This window comes from Anguilla rostrata, chromosome 4 (genome assembly GCF_018555375.3).
Source record: "Anguilla rostrata isolate EN2019 chromosome 4, ASM1855537v3, whole genome shotgun sequence".
In the NCBI taxonomy this organism is placed as follows: Eukaryota; Metazoa; Chordata; class Actinopteri; order Anguilliformes; family Anguillidae; genus Anguilla; species Anguilla rostrata.
Window position 1 is genome coordinate 57,096,014 of NC_057936.1, and position 24,262 is coordinate 57,120,275.

Consider the following 24,262-nt stretch of genomic DNA (forward strand, 5'->3'; position numbering starts at 1 on the left):
GTAGAGGATGCTCAAGGCATTCTAGCCACAAATGTGAAGTGAGCTCTCCCCAGTTCATTGCCAATTGAATCACCATCTTTGAGTTAATGGGCTCCCAGGGCACATTCAAACCAGTCTTACCTACCAATGTTTTGAGGTGGGGGGTGGGGGTGGGGGGGGGGGGGTTGCAGGAGAATGAACAGAAACTCAATGACACACTGCAAAAACCTCCTGTTTTATGTTTGATGGAGTTATTATTTTATTTATTTATTTATATCAGTAAATATCAAGTGCTTCCACTAACAATAAAGTCAAAAAAGAAAGAAAGAAATGGTTGATTCTGTGACCTACCTTTTTAATGGTGTTGGGATATTGGGGTTTTGTTTATGTTTTTATTTATTTTTTATTATAAGTTTTGTTGAGCATCACTGGCGTATTCCCCTGACCAAAACATTATTTTTTAATTTATTTTTTATTTTATTTTTTTGTTCTGGCTGTATCCTGTGTATGGAGGGCTTTGTGTATTCAACTCTTTTTCCATTGATGTCAGGAACTTTACTGTCCAGGCATGGTCACAGAACCTGCGTGACTCACACAATTGAAAGCTTTTAAAATGCCATTTCTTTAGCTTAAAATGTTATCTGAAGTGGTGTTCAGCCATTCTGTGGAGGAGAAGCTGGTGACTTGAAAAAGAAGGCGAAATACCTGTCCTTGTTTTCAGTTGCATCTTGTTTAGAAAAATAAAATAAAGCATCACATATTGCTTCTCTCAAACTAACAAAACCGTTTTTCAAAGGAGCAACCTTGGTGCACATTGCAGGCCATTCATTTTGTTTTGCTTTTCTAACTGACAAGTTGCAACCAAAAATAACTGTTTGCTTGTCAACTGTACAGTACATGAAATCACAAAGTCAGTTTAATGAAGAGCATTGAACGACTGAAGGAATGTGTTTGCTATCACACGGTTATTTCCTGTTCTTGACTATTGCACCCTGTTTGGAATTGGCTTTATTCGTAAATGATTGTGATAGATAAACATTAGGTCATTTATTATATTCTGATAATTGAAATGGCCTCAGTTTTAAATATGCACTATTAAATATGTGTTCTGGCTGAGATTTTGGAAGAGGTTTTCTGTCCACAGAACATATTCCAGGTTCCAAAGCATTCCTATTGGCAGAATGGTCTCATGTTTTACCTGTTGCATTGTTCCTTGGAGGAATGGGCATTTAACTGGAAGTTAAGATTACCTTAGTTCTCCCCAATGCCCTAAGTTTGCAATGCTCGCTGAATACCACCTTTTGTAGCTTCTGTAGGATTTGGTAATGTTTTTGTCCCCGTGGAAAAATAGAGGCTGTTTGTACTTTATCAAGGCTGTATTGGGTCTCATAATGTATGAGGAATTACTTATTTTTTGGCTATCTCTGAACAGCAGCTGCATCAAATGTGCATCTCATTTCGCACTGTTCTGGCTGTGGAAAGTCAATGTGTGTCAGGTTATACAAGTTTCACCAGGCTGCTGAGTGTAGCATTTGTGCCTCTTTTGCAGATCAAGAATTACTCCCTCCATCTTCCTCTAGGACTTGGCCACTATTATAATGATTTGTATCATGTTCTTGACAAATGTTATATAGACTTGACATTATAAAGTTTAAGAGAGAAGCAGTAAATGCCGTTTTATCTGATTTAACCAAAGAACTTGTGATTCTAGTGCTGTTTAAGTATTGTGTAGAGCATTAAAGATGTTACACATGAAGTCCTACCTCTGGCTTTATTCTCTAAGCTGAAATATGCTTGGCATTATTTCTACTCAGACAGAAGTCTGAACTGACAGGTTTCATAATAGTTTTTGGCACATCATTGGACACATCACTGCCTCTTGGATTCACTTGCAAGTCAGGCTTGTGATGTGATGCCCGTGAAACTTCAAAGGCACTGTATATGCATGTGAGCAACCTTCGTTGACTGGTATTCATTATGTACATGCACACACTTAGGTTCCACAAAAGAGAAGATGGTAAAGGTACAACTATGTTTGTATAGCAGCGATCGGTAGAGATGATGGTTTAATTAAGTCTTTAAAGTAATATTTTCACAATATTACCTAAAATATCATTTCGCAACATTTTTGTTTACTTCTGCCTCGTTAAGTCCTGTGTGCCTGTGTATGCTTGTGCGTTTTGTTTTGTTTTTTTTTTTGGTTCCACTCCTCAGTCACTGTCTTGCTATTCAGATCCCCCTTTCATTGGTCTGCTGTTATTCCTCCTGAGCACGAGTTAATTCCAGCCAGCCAACCAAAAGCCGATTGGCAGTTCAAATCCTCCGCCATTCTCCAACCCAGTGCTTCATGCTATATTTCCCTTGGCCGATTGCATTCTGTTGTATTTTTGCTTGCTCTATTATGTGTTTACTGTGTGGTGCCCCATTTGTATGTCTCTTTACATACTCTTGTAAATGTGCCTTTTGTTTAACTCTGTAGTGGGGATAAAATAACAGATAAGCAAGCATAATTAAAAATAAATAAATACACACAGTAAAATGTTCTGTGTTAATTAAACAGTACATATAGGGTACACACAGAGTACATATGGATTTAACACTGAACATTTTACTGTGCACATTTCATCACACACAAGTAGATTCAATATTTGTACTGCACACATGAGGTTAGGGATGAGTGCCACCCCCTGCACTTTGGTTTTGCTAGGTTTGTATAGAATAGCTTATTTGTGAGTTTATTAGTTAATTAGAGCATGATTGGGATAATAGAGTAGTCAGTAGTGTTGTGTTTTACTTTGCCATTTCTTTGGCACCGCTTGTTTTTCTATTCCCAATCCTCGGATTGGTGTGCATACACTTGTAAAGACTTTTGTTTGTGTGTTCACTTGTAAATAGTTGTAAATACTCACCATCGCTGTTTTTGTTCAGCACCAATAAATTATTTTTTTTTTGTAAACCGTGTTACTTTGTCTGTTCCCTGCTAGCTCTCAATACATTAAACACTTTAAATAAATAAATAAATAAATAAAATAATTAATTAAAAAATCTGGTATGGTCCACATTCCCATATACAATTTCTTGGTCTTAACACTTCAATATCTCTATATGTCATAATCTACATACTGTGTGTGAAAGGAGAAATTCAGACATACATGAGCAGATGTTATCAAAATATAGTTCACTCATTTACCTTGACCTTCTTAGTCATCAATTGGATATAATATGTTTATTTCCAACTCAAATTTAAATAGAATCCATAGAGAATATTTTTATATGGGGGGGAAAAAACATTACAAGATTTTAGTAATTCAATAAATACAGCCAATAAATAGGCTGGCTATGTAAATATCTGATATCACATTGATTGTGTGCACGAATTATGTTTTGCTACAAAATAATGCATTATTAATTTTCATATAGAATCACTTCAATGCTTGTTTCAATCAAATTTCCTGTGTCTGCTGTAAACTGCAAATAAGATGCACGGTGTGTGCCAGTGGCTTGATATAAAAAAAAAAACAACTGTGCAACTATGGAAATACAATTCTGAATGAGTTATTGAACTCATCTAAACTACAATAAATGAGAAATATAATCCTGCTAGCCCATTAAACTACGTCCACCTTATGGTTAAGCAGAAGAGCCACCTCTTCTTTGATTCATGAATTCATCCGTGTGTTCTCCTCTTCCCTATGGAAGCCCTGAAAGGCAAAAGGTGGGGGGTGTGTGCTGCCAAGGTTAGGCAGCCAATCAACAGTCTCTCTGTAATGTTTCCTGCAGGCTAATACTTAATTTGCCTAATCAGGAAGTAGCTTTGTTTTTAGTTGCCGCATTTTTATTTGGCGAGGGATGTGTTTGGGTAGCATGCGAGTGTGAGACGGAGCATATAAGCATATGTCTCACACCAGAAGCATGACAGTAGGCAACCCTATGTTTGTGTGTGTGTGTGTGTGTCAACAGCAGAAACACCCCGTATACCTCAACATGCCTTCAGACATGACCAGTGAAAGGCAGGCAGATTCTAGTTCTACCACATTAGCAAGCCTTTGTCAATGTTAGCTAGCCTTTGTGTCCACTGGCTGTCTAACCAGACAGACTGGCAGTTTGCTAGCTTTAGCAGAGCTGGTGTTAGGCTCACCCTGTGTGTGTGCACGTGTGTGCGCGCGTTTGGGACACTGTGGCTCTGCAGTAGACCGCACCAGCTCTCAGCAGCGAAATGCAAAAATGAATCAAAAATGATTTTTTGTATTAGTCAGGGATTTCTGGGGATTTTGCATACTAAGGAATTAAAAAAGGGGATCTCCAAATATCATTGGTTAATGGGGGAAAGAAAACAATAATAGCATACAAAGAATATGTTTCTGTCTTTCTGAATGGGGTATTTGGGTTCAGATACACCCCTACAAAAATAAATTCAACCAATAGAGTATTAAGAAAAGGAATTATATTATCTTGTATAGCTACTGTGGTTTGATTTTCTTGAATTCATTATTTTTCTTTTGGCTGGACTGTACTCTCTTTAAAATGAAATATTTTCTCGTTTTTAAAGTCCATTTTTTTAATCTTTTGAATTTTCCCTCTAGATATCCAGTTGTTGATCTTTCCCTAATCAATTCATGTCAATTGATTCCGTTCTTCAAACATAGATTCAACTTAATTCCTTTATACAGCTTGGCAGGCCTTCCCTAGGCACTTTGGATTCAATGCCTAATAATTTCAGTTTCAAGATCTCACTGTCCAGCAGTTATCAAAGGAATTTGGTCTGCTGTTCATTAAGTCAGATACCTCTAGGATTTAATAGCCTATTGTTATTAACCATATAGTTGGACTCCCTAATTAATGCCGTCATCTTGCTGGCATGGTGTGTTTCCTGGCTTTTTTTCGATGCAATCGATTATGTAAATTCAGTTAAATGACCAGTGTGTGTCTCAGTTATCTACAATGTGTCAACTAAAGTTGTATTGGACCAATTTAAAATTAATTCAGTTTCCAAGTTCAAATAAAAAATAAATAAATAAATAAGATGGGTGGTGTTTTCACTGCTTCAGTATGTTCTACTCTAGGGATTGCAAACATATTATTGGGTTGTGCCCAGTACCTCACAACTGACACAGTGGGTTAACGGGGGTTGACAGGAATGTGATATATAGTGTCCAGGAGACACGCATTGTAAGACCATTCTTCTCCATGCCAGTCCTTTTGTCAGCAGTTAGCTGGAGTGTGTGGGGGATGGGGTGTACAATCATTTCTCAGAGACTGAAATAACTGTTCACAGTGCCTAAGATTGTAAATCTTCATAAAGACAGGGGGCAGCCATACTCCATTCAGCTGGAATGATCCTCTCAGAAAATGAAGAGATTTAGCTTTATTTTCCTTTTTTTTTTTTTTTTTTGGAAGACATTGTTTTTGCCATTACCTACTGTAACTGATAAACAGGAATAACATGACAAGGAACTCCTGCGTTGTCAGAGACATTATAACAGAGTTGTACAAGTTTCTGCATTGTGTAGGTATTCTCAATATGTATGCAAATGGAAAGTAAATAAACTAACTTCATAACATCAGCTGATGTATCCCATCTGTCTGTATGTTCTGTCAGTTGTTCATAGATACTGTATGTTAAATTTAGTAATTGTGATTTACAAAAAAATTTAATTTAAAAAAGTACAATATATGCATAAATATACATTTTTAAGGTATACTATACTATTTACCATTTTCTTATTTGTGTGCATGAAGTTAGACTTTCAATGCTTAGATTATTTTTCTGTATTTGTATAATTTCAAAACAAATGTTGAAATACATGCTATAAAGATTAACATGAAATGACACCCTTACAAGTGATTAATTATGTGTATTTTAATGAACAATTTTAAATTCCTTGTACCCTTTATAATTTTTTTTGACTGATTAAGTTTAAATAATCTTGAGGTTATACCCCTTTCCAAACGATGCCTCATTATTTTATGTATGCAATCAGAATGTCATCCCTAAACTATAAGGGTTCATGGATTAAAATGGGGTGGATGCTTTCAGACTGATTTAAGAATAATTTTGTGCTTGCATGCTTGCGATGTTGTTGTTGTTGTTATTATTATTGTTAATAGTAGCAGTAATGGTAGTGGTAGCAGTAGCATTTTCTTGGACAATATGAAAATAATTTGTAATAATTGTAATAGGAGGTTGAGCTATTTAAGTGTAATTTTTACCCTGAAGAAGCATGCTTTTAAATATGTTTTTCCTCTTAAAATGTTTTTCAAAAGGTGACTTTACTACTTTTGCATTTGAGATAATACCATACACCATCTAGACACTATTAAACAAAGCAAAGTGTCCCAAAAAGGACATTGCATGTGCATTCACTTCTTTGTAGGGCACCGCCTTAATGATCTGCTTCGCTAAGAATGCTTTGAAAGTGCAGAACATGTATCGTTGGATTCTCCAGTACAGACTGTTGACCCAAACACTTCATCATGCTTAATTTCTAGCGTCTGCCCACTGAGAGGTGTCAGAATCTCAAAGATACAGGGCAAAATTCTGTACAGCATTACAAAGTGCATGCATTTCCAATGCAAAAATGTATGAAATCCCCATAAAATTTTTCCCTCTCATGCATATGAAAAAAGACATAATAAAACCAAGAGAGACTTATGCCCTGCTGTTGCTATCCACATTTTTTGCTCCCTCCCTTATGAATTTATTATAATATCAGTTGAAGGATGCAGCATTTAATATTCTGAAAGCATTTGTCCTGACCCTTCTGCTATGAAGATGTGGCACATTCACCATTTTTACTGAACTAATTTTCATATTTTTCTCTAATTCATGCATATCTACTCGGTTAGGTATATGTGGACTTCTTTCACTTTGTGTGTGCCCTTACACAAATGTCTCTTAAGAATACAACTATTACATATACATTTAAAAGCTTCATAAAATATTTCAGAAATATTCTATTTTAGCAGAGGTTCAATTCATTCATTGACATTGGTGTGTGAATACATTCATAGAGGGGAAAAAAAAAAAAAAAAACCCTATTCTCTTCCTACATCTGAATCACAAGCTGTTGACGGGGATTGTTGAGAAGACAGGAAAATAGTAAGGAGAGAAGCTAATAGCCTTTTATTCTTTGGGAATGGCTAAGTGTCCTTTGCCCAAACAGACCATGGGGACACTCAAATAACTGAAAAAGGCTACAGGAGAGGTGGTTGTGGTTTCCTTCATTTATTTATTATTTTGATTCCTGACAACTGACACGTCTGACTGGTCTATTTGCTGTGAATGTACACTAGCATCCGCACATATGAGGGCCTTGGGTGTCCTTCTCTTGAGTGCTTTATTCACACTCTTTTGAAAGCAGATTAACTGCCCTCTAAGTTCCCGACTGTAATGTGGAAGCTCTTGGCCAATACAAGACTATTAGTCTCTGTTGTGAAGGTGTCTACTTTCCTGTCTCATATTCACCAAGGACCTTAGGAGTACCTAGACCAGCCAACTCGCCAATGTCCCATAGAAAACAAGCCTGTGATCACGAAAACACTCCTGCTCAAATTGACTAGCCACTTTCATCCTATCTAAGAACATAGCTGCAATCTTCAGGTAAGATCCTCAAAGAAATTTAAAGTGTAAAAAATGTGCTGTTAAATTGAATTTGTAAATCCGGTCATGGAAATATAATTTTCTGAAGCCTTATTATTTTTAAAAAGTATATAAAACTAATCACTATGCACAACTACATGTATTCCACCATATATATACCTCTAATTCATGCTAATGTTTATGGGAATGCTCTGCTTATGGTTGTCTCAGCACTATTCAGTTAACTACCACGCTATACGCTATAGAGAGCACAAATACTGGATGTTGCTGAAACAAGTCCAGCAACCCAGCAGTGGTGCATAGTGTTACACAGACAGTGTGGCAGTGAGGGGGAAGCAGGGAGCCCTTGATCAGCCTGTGGGACTGTGGAGAGAAAAGTGATTTTGTCACCCTGTGGTATTTAAAGTTGAAGTAATAAATTTCTAGCGAAAAGCAAGCCTGCTGCGTATCTAATTTATTCATTATGCTTCCAAAGAAGAAGAAAAAAGTAATGCTTTCTTCTCTCATGCTTCTGCACAGTTTAGCCCTCTTTCTGTAGCAACCAGTGAGTTAATGCTTATTAAAATAAATTAGCTGTGAAACTTTTAAACTCTGTCTTAAAGAGAAACTAATCCACTTTTCTTCTGGAAGCAACATTGACTGAACGGATCCAACCTCATGTGGAGTTGACTAATTCCTTTAGCCACAGTTATCTCTCTGAAATCAATTGTATGCATCTTCATTTGAACTGCAGTTTAAACTGTCCAAAGTTATTTAGAAAAAAATAACGTAGCTCATAATGATCCTAATCAAATAATCAATATCCCCTGGGTCGATATGTGTCCTAATATGAACCACTGGGTTCAAATTTAAATAAGATGAGTACATTTGTGAAAAGGGCGATTTGCCAAAAATAAAGACATTTGCAATTTGAAAATTAAACTATAGACACACACACACACACACCACTCACACAATTCAGTGGATGGATAGCTGTGATGTGGTTAAAGAGACAGTAGTTTATACATCCATCTCAGAACAAATGCTGAATTTATGTTCTGTATGTACGTTTTGAAAATGTTCTGTAACTATGAGGACAATCATGTTTGTGTGTTTGCTTTATGTATGCGTAACACCTAAAGTCAATGAAAATTCTTCCAATATATTAGATAAAAAACATGTACTCACTCAATAAGCGTCAGAATCCTCAGTCCTGGAAGTATAAGACATACATTATGATGTGCATTTAACTTTTAGCAAATATACATTGTATAAATTGCATTTGTACTTTTAAAAGGTTGCAGTGTATTGATGGTGAGCAGTGATTCAAAGCTAAAGCTATAAAAAATGTGTATTTTCAAAGAATAATTTCCTTGGAAAGCAGGAGTCTAAAATTGTATTCATATTTTAAAGATGTGATCCAATAGATGTAATATAATGATATCATATGTAACTAATATAATACTGAATAAGTGAAAGGCATATCCACACTATCAGTGATATATCCTATATATCCACACTATCAGTGATATATCCTATATATTTTAATATTGATGATTTCAAATTAATTTAAAACTAAATGATTCCAATGTTTTCAAACCTAAACTGTGTAGCTGGCTTATATTACAAAAGTTTACTTTGAGTCTTGCATGTACATATGCTGGTCACACCGCACTGATGAGTACACTATTGGAATAAATATCAGTATAGTAGCATACTTATAAATCATAATTTATGTATATGAGTTCCAGGAAAACTGAACGAAATGAATGTTAACAGAATGTTAAACTGGACACCTGGAATGCATTAAGTGTCTTTAAAGAATTACATTCAACAAAAAAAAAAAAAAAGTTAAATGAATTGCAAGCTTAAGCAGAAGCACCTCATAAGACATGGGAAACCTAATCACTGTATTAAATAGGTCACTGGATAATTGCTGATCTTAAATGAGGCGACTATTTCTTTGAAAAAAGAAAACCACCCATTGTGTAACGGGTGTGAAACATTTTCATAATTGCCTCATGTCTAATGGTTTATAAAAGAAAGCATTAGTTGTTTTTCAGTTTGATCTTGAAGACATTTCTTGAATGAAGTCAGGATTTCACCTCCATTTCACTTCTGCTGTTAGCATTTGCATTTAGCCCCATTTAAATGCGTTCACTAATTGTCTTTTTAGGTTTCAATCGATTAAGCTCTTGTTAAATAACAAATAGATAAACAAAAACCTTTCTGACTATAATATAAAACTGTTATTATACCTCTGTTTATCTCTTGTATAATTAGTTTTGAATATACTGTAGGCCTATATGGAACTTTTAACGGTAAGGTTTTATTTTAAATGTATGTTTTTAGATGGCGTGACACCTTTAAAAGTTGCTCTTATAAATGAATAGCTGTAATTTGTGCTGAGGAACACTGTTCTTGGATTTAGCAGAAAGTGGATATTGGCCTCTTCAAGGCTTACTGAAACAAGCTATTCTCTGAAATGCCTGAACTCACAAGCTGCTAAATCCAAACCTTTTAAGGACAATAACTTATGTTGATTTTACTTTTATATGAGGCCTGAAAAGAAGTACTGTGAATGATTTATAAACTTGCCACAATAGTGAACCTTTCAGGAATTTCTACTGTTGATTCAATATTGACTCTGACCCAGAAAAAAAAAAAAAAAAAAAAAACTATGATGAATGATCAAAAGAGACAAAGGATTTTACGACATCTCAGCGAATACAAGTAAAACTAGTTGACAGGTACAAACTGATAGAAAGAGTTTCGCTGTAGGATTTCACTGAATAACTTAATAATAAATTGATTGAGTTTGAGAATGAACCTAAGAAAAGAGAATTTATATATATATTTTTATTTTTATTTTTTATTTTTTATTTTTTTTGCAGTTCTGTTGAGCAAGCCCCTGTTTACAAGTATTCTCAGGCACCATTATTCTAAGGACTCAAAATTTCTCCGTAGTTAAAGTGTTAGCTTGATTTATTTCGGTGTGCCTCGAGTCACCACAAATTGCTTAATGGCTTGAAACTTCTGACAGTGAGCCATTAGAGACTATAAAGATCATTTGTGGTTGCGATGTGCAGTAAGGATAATGGATATAATGGATATTTTGCACCTAATATAATTGTGAGCCGAGTTCAATGAATTGGGGTCTCCTGCTCATACGCTACAGTGCAGCTTCTCATTTGAAGAAATGGCCATGCGCTCACCTATATCTTAAATATCCATTTGTTCTCTTTACAAAAAGGACAAGTTAAAGGGGAAACGTTACTGATAATTTACTTGTATGTCCCACTATTGTGTCACTCAACAATTACAAATATTAGCCAATGAGTTGAAGGTTAATCTGTAATGCATGCTTCTACACAATATGATGTGCAGTGTTCAACTCCTACAGAGGACTTTTTACTCTAATAGAGTACATGTGGTCCTACATTGGAGTCACGTGGACACTATACATCCTGTTAACCTTTGATTTATTTTTTCCAAATTTCAAAGAGTACAGAAAATAAAGCAATTATGGCAAAACATAACTGCAATTTTTCATGATGTGTGTTGATATAGTGGTTTATAAAATACTGCTAAGGCTATTAATTGATATCACATTCATGCTGTTTCATTTGATTGATTGAATCTGTGGTGTCCCTTATTTTTAAAAATATTCTTTATGAATATATCTTCATTTCATTGTTTATTAATCTGGTTTCATTGAATTGTTGATATTTGTACTAATAATAAAAATCAAAATTATTCTCTGTTATTACAGTTTGTCACTCTACATAAAACTTCTTCTGATATGCCTTGCCGGCGCCTGGACATAGAAAATGGCTTAAAGACAAAATGTTTGCATTGTTTAGTGTACTTTAAATAGTTTTCTTGAAATGTTGGAATTTAATTAATTTAATTAATTTCATTTTTATTGGCCAGCAAACTATTCTAATGACAAACCTGCGGATCGAAGAGTGAGGCATAACTTCAATCCACAGATGCCAGTTATGGAATGTGGAAACACAGTATAGGCCAGTTGTTTACATTATTTTTCCTCAATGTGGTAGCTACCACACATTTTTAAATGGTTTTTATTCAATTTGCAGATTAAGCTATGCACATGGGTTTCTACTTGAATTCAAGGTAACTAGGTGATGCAAAGTGCTCTATTATTGCAGTATTATTAGGAAGCATTCAGTTATATACTAGCATTATATTGGTTGCTGGCCCAAGGTCATTACATTGTATGCCTGCTTTGCTTTAATATACAAATGAGGTGAGGGACCGTATTAGGGGAAACAGAGATGCCGACTGTTTATTATTATGCTGCATTTGGCATGACAAACTTTGCGAGCTGTGCTCTAAACAGACGTGTGAAGAATAATATTAGTATAGCATGCGCTCGACTACATGAGCACATAGAATCTGATAAACTTTGAATCTCCTTAATCAACAATAAACATTGTATATTGAACACATTAAAATGCATATATATATATATATGCATCCAGCAAATATTTGTAATAATAATACAATCGTTATTGTGGAATAATACCCTAATTGATTGCATTTAATGGTAAGACATACAGAAAACATATTGTTAGCATTTGATTGAATATAGGGGAGAATCTTTGCAACAATACACTTGACATTTCAGATATAATGATGTTAGTAAAACAGTGATGATAGGGTGGCAGGCTGCAGCAGATGTGAGCTGGTAAGATTGCTCAAACAGGTAATATGAAAGAACTCCTACAGTGAGAGCTGCAAGGCCATACACTGGAAGGAGGAGTGTTGTGTTCCAAACCACTCTGTGAAAAAGGACTGCACATTTGTCATCAGTGAAACCTCAGACCAGTGCTGATAAGATCCCCATTGGAGCACTTACAGAACATTCAGTTTGGGCACTCAGCATTAGTGAAGCTACTGTTGATGGTTCTCATTTGTCCGCTAAACAAAGATCTTGTTCATATCTTTAAACATCAGATCTGGAGGCTTTGGTGGTTAAACGCAACAGTGTTGTCTTATGAAAACATGATGATATACTACAAGCATATATTATTATGTTGTGTTATGATATATTCTGAGTCCTTTCTGTCATGATTACCTGATAAGCAATTAAGATGTTTGCTAGTTATCAGACATCATGGACATGGAATTTTGAATTATATGCACTGTTACTGAACATTATTTCCTAATGCAAAGTTGTATCATTCAGTGTTTGACACAATCACCATGAGTGAACTAAACTTAATATACAGGCAGAAATAAAATATATTTCTTTGTTTAAGATGAGTAGTATGTAGATATCATGCATGGCTAATTTATATTATTAAAAAGCTGCTCAATCAGCTTACTGTAACTGAGACAAGTACATTTCTATTTTATTTTATTTATATATTTTGTCATTTTCCAGACATGGACATGGTTTTACGCTTGAATTCAGTAACTGAGTGAAGTTTATCCATGCCACTGCACGTATTATTTATATATATATATATATACATATATATAATTTCAGAACAACTGTAGATGTCCTGTAAGAATAAAAGAAAGTGCTTTCAGGGCTTTTAATGAGTCAAGAGTCCCATAAGAACATTTAAAACTCCTTTAACGGACAGTATGAGAGTCTCTCTATCGGCCGGTCAATCATCCTCTTTGGTGTACAAAGGATTATTCCCCCAACAATAAAAAGACAATACCAGATTGATACATTGTCTGTTCAGAGCTCCCCTTTATCCGTGAGGGGTGGGAATGGCTCCTTGTTTGAAGTCACTGAGCAGTTAGGAGGATCTTGCTGAAAGAGCACAGTGGGCACAGAGATGTCTCTGTATTCGAGGTCACTGGTGTATAACCAAATTATCTAAAACCACAGTATGTGCAGATTCTTCCCGGTTCAAAGCGAGAGGCAGGGATTATTGGTGCATCTGTCATGACCTCTAGGAGTTCTAGAGGTGCTGCTTTCCCATGTTTCGTCAAACAATGGCAAGGGAGGACTGTCATTTCAATGCCATGCCAGACTGTTGGATGCCTTTGTTCTACAACAAAACCGCAGATTCAAATGCAGCATTTCAACTGCTCCACAAGCACTGCGCAACCAAAGGACAGCCCTTGTTGTCCTTGGTATCAATTATATGGTCCCCTATTCTGCGGTTCAATGGCTTCAAGATGCAGCAAAAGCATTTTACTAAAACATTTTTAAGAAGGAGATATTCAGGGGACTGCTATTTAATTGTACCTCAGACAGCTTAAGAAAAGAGCATACCAGACACCACCGGTTTCTCGTATGTTGTCCAGCACTGTAGCGTCATAGCATTTTATGATCACTAAAATTTTGTGAATCAGAATCATCACAGACAAAATAGATCCAAATGTTTAATAGTGGCCCAGATCATCCTGAACACCCACTATTGCAACTTTTGAATTGGACCTTGGAACATGCCATAGTGTACCAATCCAGTATGAATTGGTACACTATGAATCACTCGGCATTGAATCATTCATACATTACAGCCTGGTGTATGTCAGATCAATATTTTGTTTTTCTTTTTTTATTCTGTGGTATAGCGCAAGTATGAAAATACATTACAACACTGCTGATTCTTTTTCAAAGTTTGTTCAGTTTAAGCTGTGTATACTTCCCATTAATAAGAAAAATGTTCAATATGAATGAATGTTCAATGTTGTGGTGGGAGGTCAGCATACAGTATGATGTTCTGTACATTGTTTAGAGGTTCATCCCAGACTCATTCAAGGATGTTTCCCCTCTTTCCTTATATATGGACCCGGCATGCACCATTTTGGCATGTCCTTTTTTACAATTATAGTAAGACCGCTTGGTAACTTTTGATAAAATTTTGCATAATGGTTGATCCTTGAGGACAATGGCCATGGAGCAAATTTAACCCCAACTGACCACACGGTGGCACTATAGTGGACAGTTAAATGCAAAATGCCCTGTTTGTTGTAGAGACATTAGACATATGTCAATAGATGCATTTTCTATTCATTTTCCATCCATCCCAGTATGTCCACTATATTGGATTGTCTGCTATTTTGCATTTTTTGAAAAACATTTTTAAAAATATCCTCCTAGTCTGTTTGATGCATCAATATGAAACATATGGCTTATCACAAAAATGCTAATAACTCCCAAGAGGTTTGAGATAAATCAACTTTGCAGATATATTGGCACTCCCATTAGGAGCATACATCTGAAGTAATGCCACAATTGTCACAATTTAAACACATGGTGGTGCTATAGTGCACAATGTTTTTTCAAGAATTCAGAAATTCACAAAAAAAAAAAAAAAAAAACTGAGAGATTAAAGAGAATAACCTCTTAGCGCAAAGCCCCTATTGGTCGGCATGCCGGCATGCCCAGATTGCTGAACTCAAACATTCAGTGTTACTGCAATCAAAGTACGAGTTAAAAACAGAAACGCTTTGTTTTAGTTTCATTAGTAGACAATACACAACAACTATGCCGAATATGTAGTTTCGCAGCACCACCATTGACTACGTTTACGTGCACACCAATTTTCCACTATTATTCCGAATATGACAATATTCTGAATTTGATAAGGGTCATGTAAACATCATATTTCGTTTGGATATTCCGAATTAGGCCTTGTTCTGAATGTAGCATTTTCCAATTAAGACATGTGGGATATGCCGATATTATTCGAGTTTCAGGTGCATTCTTTTGACATGTGTAGAGCGCATTCGGAATATGCGTCTCAATTGGGGTTTTTACTGCAGTTTGCGACACACGGCCTCTTGCCTGTTTACGGTCAGCTCTCAACAGTGTGCAAGGCTGGGGTAGAGATGTATGCACACAAGAAACTGAGCAAGCTGCCTGCTGCATAAGTTGTATGCGTCGGAGTCTGTTCTTGTGCATAGCCGTAAAAAGAATAGCTTGAAGAACACAGTTTTGCAAAACTTGCAGAAGGATGACAACGAGGGTAGGCCTACACCACAGGTGCAACATGACTGCAGTTTGAAAAGGAGGGAAATTCCTCCTTGGGGCCGCCAGGTTGGAGCCGTAAAACGTACGTTACTACGTTAGTCAGAGTATGCAGGGTGTATGTAAACGGGGATATTGGTGGAATATTCATTTTCATTAGCCATGTAAACATCTTAGTAGGGCTATTGTCTTTTTCGGAATAAGGGCAACAACTGGAATATTTTGTGCATGTAAACGTAGTCTGGTCGTTCATTTAACACGCACCCCCTCCCTGCAGTCTCATCTGCAACTACACCCCCCACCCATGACATAATGGACAATATTGTCTAAATGGGCATTCATAAAAAAAATATATATGTATTTCACCACTCAAAAATTGTATTCCGTCATAGCAACAAGATAAACCCAATATTAGCCCTAAGATATGCCAACACAGCAGTGGAAAGGCTGCTCACTGAATAACGAAATAAACGAGACAAAGTTTAAAAAAATAATACCATGTCATTCTACAGTCAATATCTGGGACTAAATATTGAATACAAATACAACCTTACCATTGGTTTTACGCGTAGAGATGTCCCTTTTGAGACTGAGGGGTCATATATTGTCTTGGACAATCCGTTTGTGAAATATGCGCGTATTTGTGATGCCTGGGTACCTTCTAAAATAGCTGTGCCTAATACCACACGTGCTGTTTACAGCATTGTCGCCCTTTTTAGTACAGTCTGGCTTGATTGACAATTTATGTATTCAGTAGCTGAGAGCATAACCTTTCTAACGATGTATAGCATGCCTAATTTTGCTTTTGGAATAGCGTTTTATAGGTCAGCGTAACCAAATATTTTCTTATCATCGCATTCAAGCATTCACATTCACTTTGTGGTAGCCGGAAAAGACGCTGCAGCTAAGGAAACGTCAACGATTTTTCGTAATTTCTTGGAAAATACTATTATTATTGAGGACTTCTGGGCATAGCTAAGCCATATGTTTGCTCATATACCTAACTGACATCGTTTTCTGGAGCAAAACAGAAGCGCATAGAACTGTCATTGATTTACTGTCTCTGTCTCTATCTACTGAACACAGATACAATTTCATCATTGCTATGTAAGTATTACTGCTCAAAAAATTTTGGTTATACAAGTTATTTTTGAAATTGAGTGTCTTTAAATAGGTTAGTGGTATTATATAATGTGGATATTTTGCACTGTAATGTAGGCGTTAGTTAGTAATAGTTTTTTTGTGATGCCTGCAACAGTGATGACGAGAGTGGAACATTGCCAAAACCTGGTGGTTTCATATCGTCCCATCCCCATACAAGAAAACATATGAGATTACAGCGTATAGAAATACATACAAGAGTTCATTATTACACATTTAGGTACTTTACAGCATTGTGTGTCATTATGTTAGCATTAGCCTATGTTTATATCTGATATCAATGTTTCATCTTAAACCTTCATAAGGGGCTAATTTATATGCTTCCCAATGAACAAAACACTTTCTATTCCTTTTTGGAGAGGTTTTGGATATGTTTCTGGACCCCTAACTATTTTAGACCACTGTACTGACAGAAAGCTTGTAATTACCACTTGAAAATGACGCAACAGTGAATTTCTTGAGTAAAAACAGTTGATTTGTAGTGAAATACGTGAATTTGTTGTGATTTACAGCAATGCATAATTTAGACATTTTGGGTAGATTTGGAGACGTTGGGTACACTGCTTAGTTTTTGCTTCATAGATCTTTAGTAGTTCTACATATCCACCCTTAGGTTTTATTAACTTGTGGTCAATAAGTTTTTGATTCAGCTGTGCGTAATACCACGTGTGTTGTTATAATAAAATCTGATTTTGTGATGGTTTATCACATAAATGCTAACAACTCCCCAGTTGTTCAACATAAATTGATTAACTTTGGCAGCTGTATTTGCAATTACATCTGGAGCCAAAGTATTGTCACAATTGAATCTCATTGTGGTGCAATATATATATATATATATTTCAGAACATTTTTTTAAAAATCCATACATTCATGAAAATTCACCGTTGTCTTGCTATAGTTATCAATGTACTCATTTGCAACATATATATGTACCTTATTTGTTGCTGTCATCTTGAATTGCCACCATTTTGGAAATGCTATTTGTCATTTTCCTCAATCCAGTTTTGGCCTAACCACACGGGTGAGACCTATGCAGGATACCTCCCTTTAGCCACTGTGTGATTTTGGCACTGATCGGCCACTTGCTAAGTTGCGTATAATTGGCTGCATGTGCTTGGACCCCATATATTGCTGCTTGCAGCTATATTTTTATTGTTATTTTTTTCATGGAAATAAAAGTGCTTATTGCTGTAAACCATTTTGATAGCGTAGTTTTTTCCATAAAATAAAATAAATAAATAAATAAATGGGATTCAAAGTTTGGAAAATCTACCTTGATCTTAAAGATTCAAAATAACACAAAGAACGGAACCTAAACTTCAAAGCACTTAGCTGGCTAACACAGGGAACAGTTTTATAAATAATAACACTACATGTGGCAAAACCGCATTTTATATAATTGTGCAGCAACAGAACACAGAGCTTGATTTCCTTTTGCATTATTCATGTGAAAACCTCTCTGTGCAATCAGATCAAGACTGGCCAATTTTTCTCTTAGGCGAGGTCAGTTTGTGTGCTTTCATTAGCCCTGTAAATCGTTGATTGACATGCCAGTAAGAAAAAACAATATATATACTGATAAAAGACAGCATGTCAAAATGTCAACATGACTGTCTACACAAACCTATAGAATATCAACAAATGTCTGTATCAAATTTCTCTACGGCCTTTGTATTCCCTGGTCAAACTTGCAACGCTCAATACAGGCCGAAAGCTGGCAGAATTACTCTGTTGCCATTTTAAAACATCTGACATTCCATTTTTTTTCACAGCTTGTCAGGTTTTTATATAAGGCTGTCATTTTTGCTTTTATAAATGGTTCCCTATAGAGATCACGGCCATAACACAACACATTATCCTTTATTCTCTGTGGAAGGTAAATAAGAATGCTCAGTGGATGGAACCAATAGGAACACTGAAGAGCAGTATACATCCAATAACAATAATGAAAAATATTATCTGTGATATTTAAAAATATGTTCAATATAATTCATTCTTAAGTACTTTATTATTTACAATGTGTGGCACTGCATGTATGTAACTAATTAAGTAAAATTCTCTAATGTAGTTCTTTGTAGGGCATCTGCTGAAGACCACTGCAAGGCTAAGTGTGAGTGGCCTACTTAGAATGTTCATTTTGGGTTTGTTTTCTCTTATACCCAACATTTGCATGTAGGTCACAGTCAACAATCACCATAAAACCTGAATTGTATGAAAGTTTAAAGTATTTTTTTTTTAATGGTATTGACATCATGTTGAGTGAATTAAAATATGTATTGTGAGTCTATGAGGGATCATTTTGAATAGCATCCTATGCTTCACAGTGTAAAAGTCAATATTGTATTGTGTACAATTCATTTGTATGGAATAAGGTGAAATACTCAAGGTCACTTTGCTCATGTGACATGTTAGGATTAATATTTTGTTGCTGGAATCTCTGCTTTACCCTTGTTGTTCTACTGGCACTATTTATTTGTGGCTCACCTTATTATCTTTAGCACACATAATACAGCGTGGGAGTTTATTCTCTACAGTATTGACCTGGGCACTACTTGACTCTTCCCCATTAATCTTCAGGGACTTGAAGAGATGCGTGCTTTGCTGATTCGGGAATTAATGCTGTTGCTGTGTCTTATTTATTTATTATTGTTAAAAACATTGTGTGTGTGTGAGTGTGTGTGTGTGTGTATATATATATATATATATATATATATATATAGACAGGATAGCTGCAATGTGCAAATTGAGTCAAAATACATATTTTACAAAAACTGAACAATGTTTTCAGTGCACCTCCCAGTGAAGATGCTAGACTAATTTTGAAAAACAGAAAGCATTTCATTTAAAATCACAATAAAGATTCAAACTATCATTTTGTTTTGATTCAAAAGATAATTACTGAGAATACTAAATGCAGTCATGTTTCTTTCAGAAAACCTTTGGCTAGAAGACTGTTAATGCCACAGAAGAAGACAATGCCCTCTGACATCCATGAACAACAGAAATGAAAGGTAGGCTTAGCACTGGTTTTCTCTAAGACACGAATGCAATGACACATTTCCTAAACTTCTGGGGAAAAATCAGGGGATGTACACAGCGTCCTGGTGAGAACATAAGACTTGAAATCGCGGTTTGTCATTCAGAGAATTGACTACTGAAGATGAGATACAGGGTCCCCCCTTTGGATATTACATTGTCTTTTTGTGAAGCTCCAGCAGGTGTGCTTTTGGTTATGTCAGTGCTGTGAATGTGAAACAGCTTGGGACACTGTTGTGTTTGTAATTGTAAGGAGATGTCAGGAGCTCCCCACTGCCTGATCAGGCCAGTAATGTCCATGTAATTCAAACAGTCAGTTTCCCTCCAAATCCTAGCCAAAGAAAAGAACGACCCTTCAGTTGTTTTGTTTGCTTTCAATATAACAATGGCAGCGCACTATACACTCCTAGCGATGTGTAAACAATCACAGCCAGCCCACATTCACAACAGTATTACTGTTTGATTCACTTGGTTTTCCATTGCATACATTTTATAATATATTACACTGCATATACGGCTGACGATGGTAAGAACATCTTTCTCAGATTCCATTTAGCAAAATAAATGCGTGGTATGACTAAAATGATGATGATGGTGATAATAATTATGATGATACTATTCGACCACTGGCTTAATATAATTTTTTTTTTTTTTTTAATGTTTCAGATTAAGATTACAATAAAGTTGAGGTTGTTAATTTGAAAAAGGAGACTGCCACGAGTGTATGACAGCATTTATGAAAAGGAGAGAGATCAAAGCACTTGGTTGCACATCATAATACATGACCTGAATAATGCTGAAATATGATGGTTGCCTGGTAACCCAGAAATATGAATATGAATAAGACTGCGTTCTCACTCATATTAAAACGTGAGACAGTTCACAGCAGGAATACTGATAATCCATCGACTGTTTTTTGCTGAAGTAACTAATTCATGTACATGATCCCTAATGCACTGCACACTGCCCTTTTTACTGTATGCTCTTTGTCTACTTTAACCACTTTTAATATTGTGTGGACTGGAGACAATCAGTTGATGTAAATATTAAATGATGTATTATATACAATCGACATACAAAAATGCAGCTGTGGATTACTTATGTAGTATGTATTAATTTGGACTGCTGTAATTATAACTTGTGGATTAAGTTTTTTGCCAGCTAGCCAAAAGTTTGTTAGCTTAAATAAACAATTACTATGTAATTATGCAAAATTAAATGATCATTTTTTGAATTGGATAATATAAACATGTAAATCATTCAGAGGTGGGTTTCCTGATAACGTTGGATTTTAGGATTAACAAGTGTGTTTTATAAGGTTCTTAAGCAAGGAACGTTCTCTCATTAAGTGGGTTTCTCAAATGCAATCATCAGACGGATGGTTAAGAGGAAATTAAAGAGTTTATTTGCAAAGTGCACTCCTGCTAAAGCATGAGTAGTTGATAAACTGATGTCATGCGTTTGTACATCACTCATTTTTAGCCAATCAACACTGACAAACGAAGTGCTTAAAATGTGAGAATATATTGTGTTATAATTAAACTGTACCCATTTTGATTCTAATATTTTTGAACTAAAGGTCTTTTTAAGACAGGATTTCATGAAAAATAACAATTTCCCGAACAATTACCCACCCCTGGCTTCATCTATGAAGTCATCTAGTGGATTAAAATTGTCACTGATTGCAGTATGTATTCTCAGAAAATGATTGCATTGTCATGATATTCATCCCCAGCTTTAGTTCAGGGGCAGGATTCTCTGAAGTGCAGCCTTGAGAACTAAGCCTATTCCCCAAAATGCAGAGGCATTGTGGGGAATAGGCTTTAATGAAAAGTAATTGGGTGATCATTTGCTAATCTTTTATTTTATGAGTATATATTTTATATTTTTACAATATTTACTTTCACGATACATCAAGAATGAATAGCCTATGAGGCTGCTATGCATTTTAGGCTATTGTAGGCTGTGATTGTGGCCATTCATCGTAAGCGCATGCGTATTGTGTGTTCTGCCAGACAGTGGTTCTTCATGGTGTGACCTACAGTAAATGGCTTGTAACTAAAGAGTGAACGAAAGAGACACTTTCATTTCAAATGTGTTTGGGGAAACCCACGTTATTTTACGAGTGACTATAAAATAACGTGATCATAATATTTAAAAAGGTTCTTACTATAGCGTTAAGAGGCTTTTGGGAAACCCACCAGTTAGGAGTACACATGGCTGAATTACATTTTGACTATGAACTCAAGGAGGAGCATGCATTTTCTTTATGCCAATACAACACATTCCACAGAATTGGAAAGCTATTTTCTCTTATATATGATACGACTCATACTCAACACAAAAAGTGCATTGCCATGAAAAAGCATTTCCCCCTTCCTGATTCCCTCTTTTATTGTATATTTGATATCATTGAATGGTTTCAGATCTTTAGAGAAAATGTAATATTCAACAAAGGGAACCTTCATAAATGCAGAACATTTATTTAATAAATTATTTCAAACTCCCATATCATCCATGTGAAAAAGTTATTACCCCTTAAACTTAATAACTGGTTGCACCACCTTTAACCAGAATAACTGCAACCAAATGCTTCCTATAATTTGATATCATTCTTTCACTTTGCTGTGGAGGAATTGTAGCCCATTCTTCTTTGCTGAACTGCTTTAATTCTGACAAATTGGTAGGTTTTTTAAGCACGAACTGCTCGTTTCAGGTCCTGCCATTTTGGTTTCAAGTCAGGACTTGGACTAGACTACATCACTTCCATTTTGTTTCTTTTCAGCCATTCAGATGTGGACTTGCTTTTTTGTTTTGGATTGGTACAGAGCAAATTTGTGGTTCCTTCAATAAAGTTGTCCAGGGCCCAAGGCAGCAAATCTCATCCCCACACCATCATTTGTATGATTTTCTTACTGTGAAATGCCGTATTTGCTTTATTCCAAACATAATGAGACCTGTATCAACCAAAGAGTTCCACTTTTGACTCATCTGTTCGTAGAGCATTATCGCAATGATGATCCAGGTGCATTTTTGCACATGTGAGATGAGCACTCATGTTTCACTTGGTCAGTAGTAGTTTCCACTGTGCTACTCTCCCATGAATCCAATTTTTGCCCAGTCTCTTTCTATGGAACCATGAACAGTGACCTTAGCCTAGAGTCTAGAGAACCTGTAGACTATATATTAGTCTTTCCTTTACTTATTTTAGTGTTCATTTATGCAAGAAAAAGGATTGCAAATTAATCCATCCAATGTCAAATTCAAATATACATAGCCTACTCCTTTACTCATCAATCACAATGTAGAACTGACCGCCAGGCGTTTAAATGCTGGTCATTTCTCTGGATACAAATAGTGTCACCTAATCAGTAGTCTGTTCCTGTTTATGATTCTTGATTCTTCAAGGTTTAACATATTTAAAACAGACAGTCTGACACACACACACACACACACACACACAATTACATTTCTATAAAAAGTGATGAACAAGTTCAACTACAAGAATAATAAATGATAACACTACCACTACCGATACTACTACTGTTACTCATTTTATTTTGTTATATGTTTATGCATATTTACCAGTCCATTTAACTGCATTGTCTACATTTTGGTCAGGGTCTTTTTGTATTGTCAGTAGAGAACACCAGTCAGGAATAATAACAGAGTGTATTGGCTGGATAAGATCCTATCTGCACACTGTTCATCCTTAAGTGTTTTTCATATTATACCTTGGACAGAATCCCTGTTCACACTAAGATAGACACCCTACTGTGTGTTCTCTGTAGATAGCAAAAGAAAAAATTCAATAGCAGAAATGATGAAAGGTAGATGACATTTGTAGCATTTGCTTTCTGCCACTTTTTGGATATATTTAGATTAATTCATCCAACTGATTCAGCTAGAGGTAGAGCATTTGGACAATGTGATACATCTTATATGCTGGTCTTCTTTACAATGGTAAAGATACATAATTTGGTTTAGGGCACACTGATTAAGATTAAAACATTATTGGCAATCATGAAAAAGTAAGTATTTTCAAAAAGATTTCATTTGAGGAATTTGACTGTTCTACCACATATGCACACACACAGACATACACACACGCATACATTTACCCGGCATACCAATGAAGCCCAACAGTGTCCTAAATAAGCACACCTCATGAATGATTGATAGAATACCTTTTTCTGAAAAAAATATTCATTTCAGCACTTTAAATTTTGTTTATCGAATTTGTAAAAAAAGAACAAAAACAAAAAAAAAAAATTTGAGGATTGAATATTGAGTTTATAGAAAGTCAACAAGGGAGTATATTCATCATCAGGACATTGATAGGTAGAGTAGACCAGTCGGCCAGATTGTTTCATTTTCTTAATTAGGGGTGTATAATTTCCCCTGAACAGCTGATTGAGGTCAGGGGTAACAAATATTTCAAGGTATCTAAAACCTGTGTCAACAGGGTGAAAAGGGTATTTCAATTTAGTGTTAGATGAGATATTCAAGTGCATTGCCATAGATTGATTTAGATTGATTTTGTA

At 35.6% G+C, this 24,262-nt stretch overlaps 1 long non-coding RNA gene across 1 annotated transcript in view; it reads left to right on the forward strand.

The window, feature by feature from the left end:
* LOC135253735 (uncharacterized) overlaps positions 1-24,262 on the forward strand; it is a 104,997-nt gene that overhangs the window by 12,940 nt on the left and 67,795 nt on the right. The window contains exon 2 of the long non-coding RNA XR_010329682.1: positions 19,615-19,693. This is a non-coding gene — a long non-coding RNA (uncharacterized LOC135253735). The remainder of the gene's footprint in view (positions 1-19,614; positions 19,694-24,262) is intronic.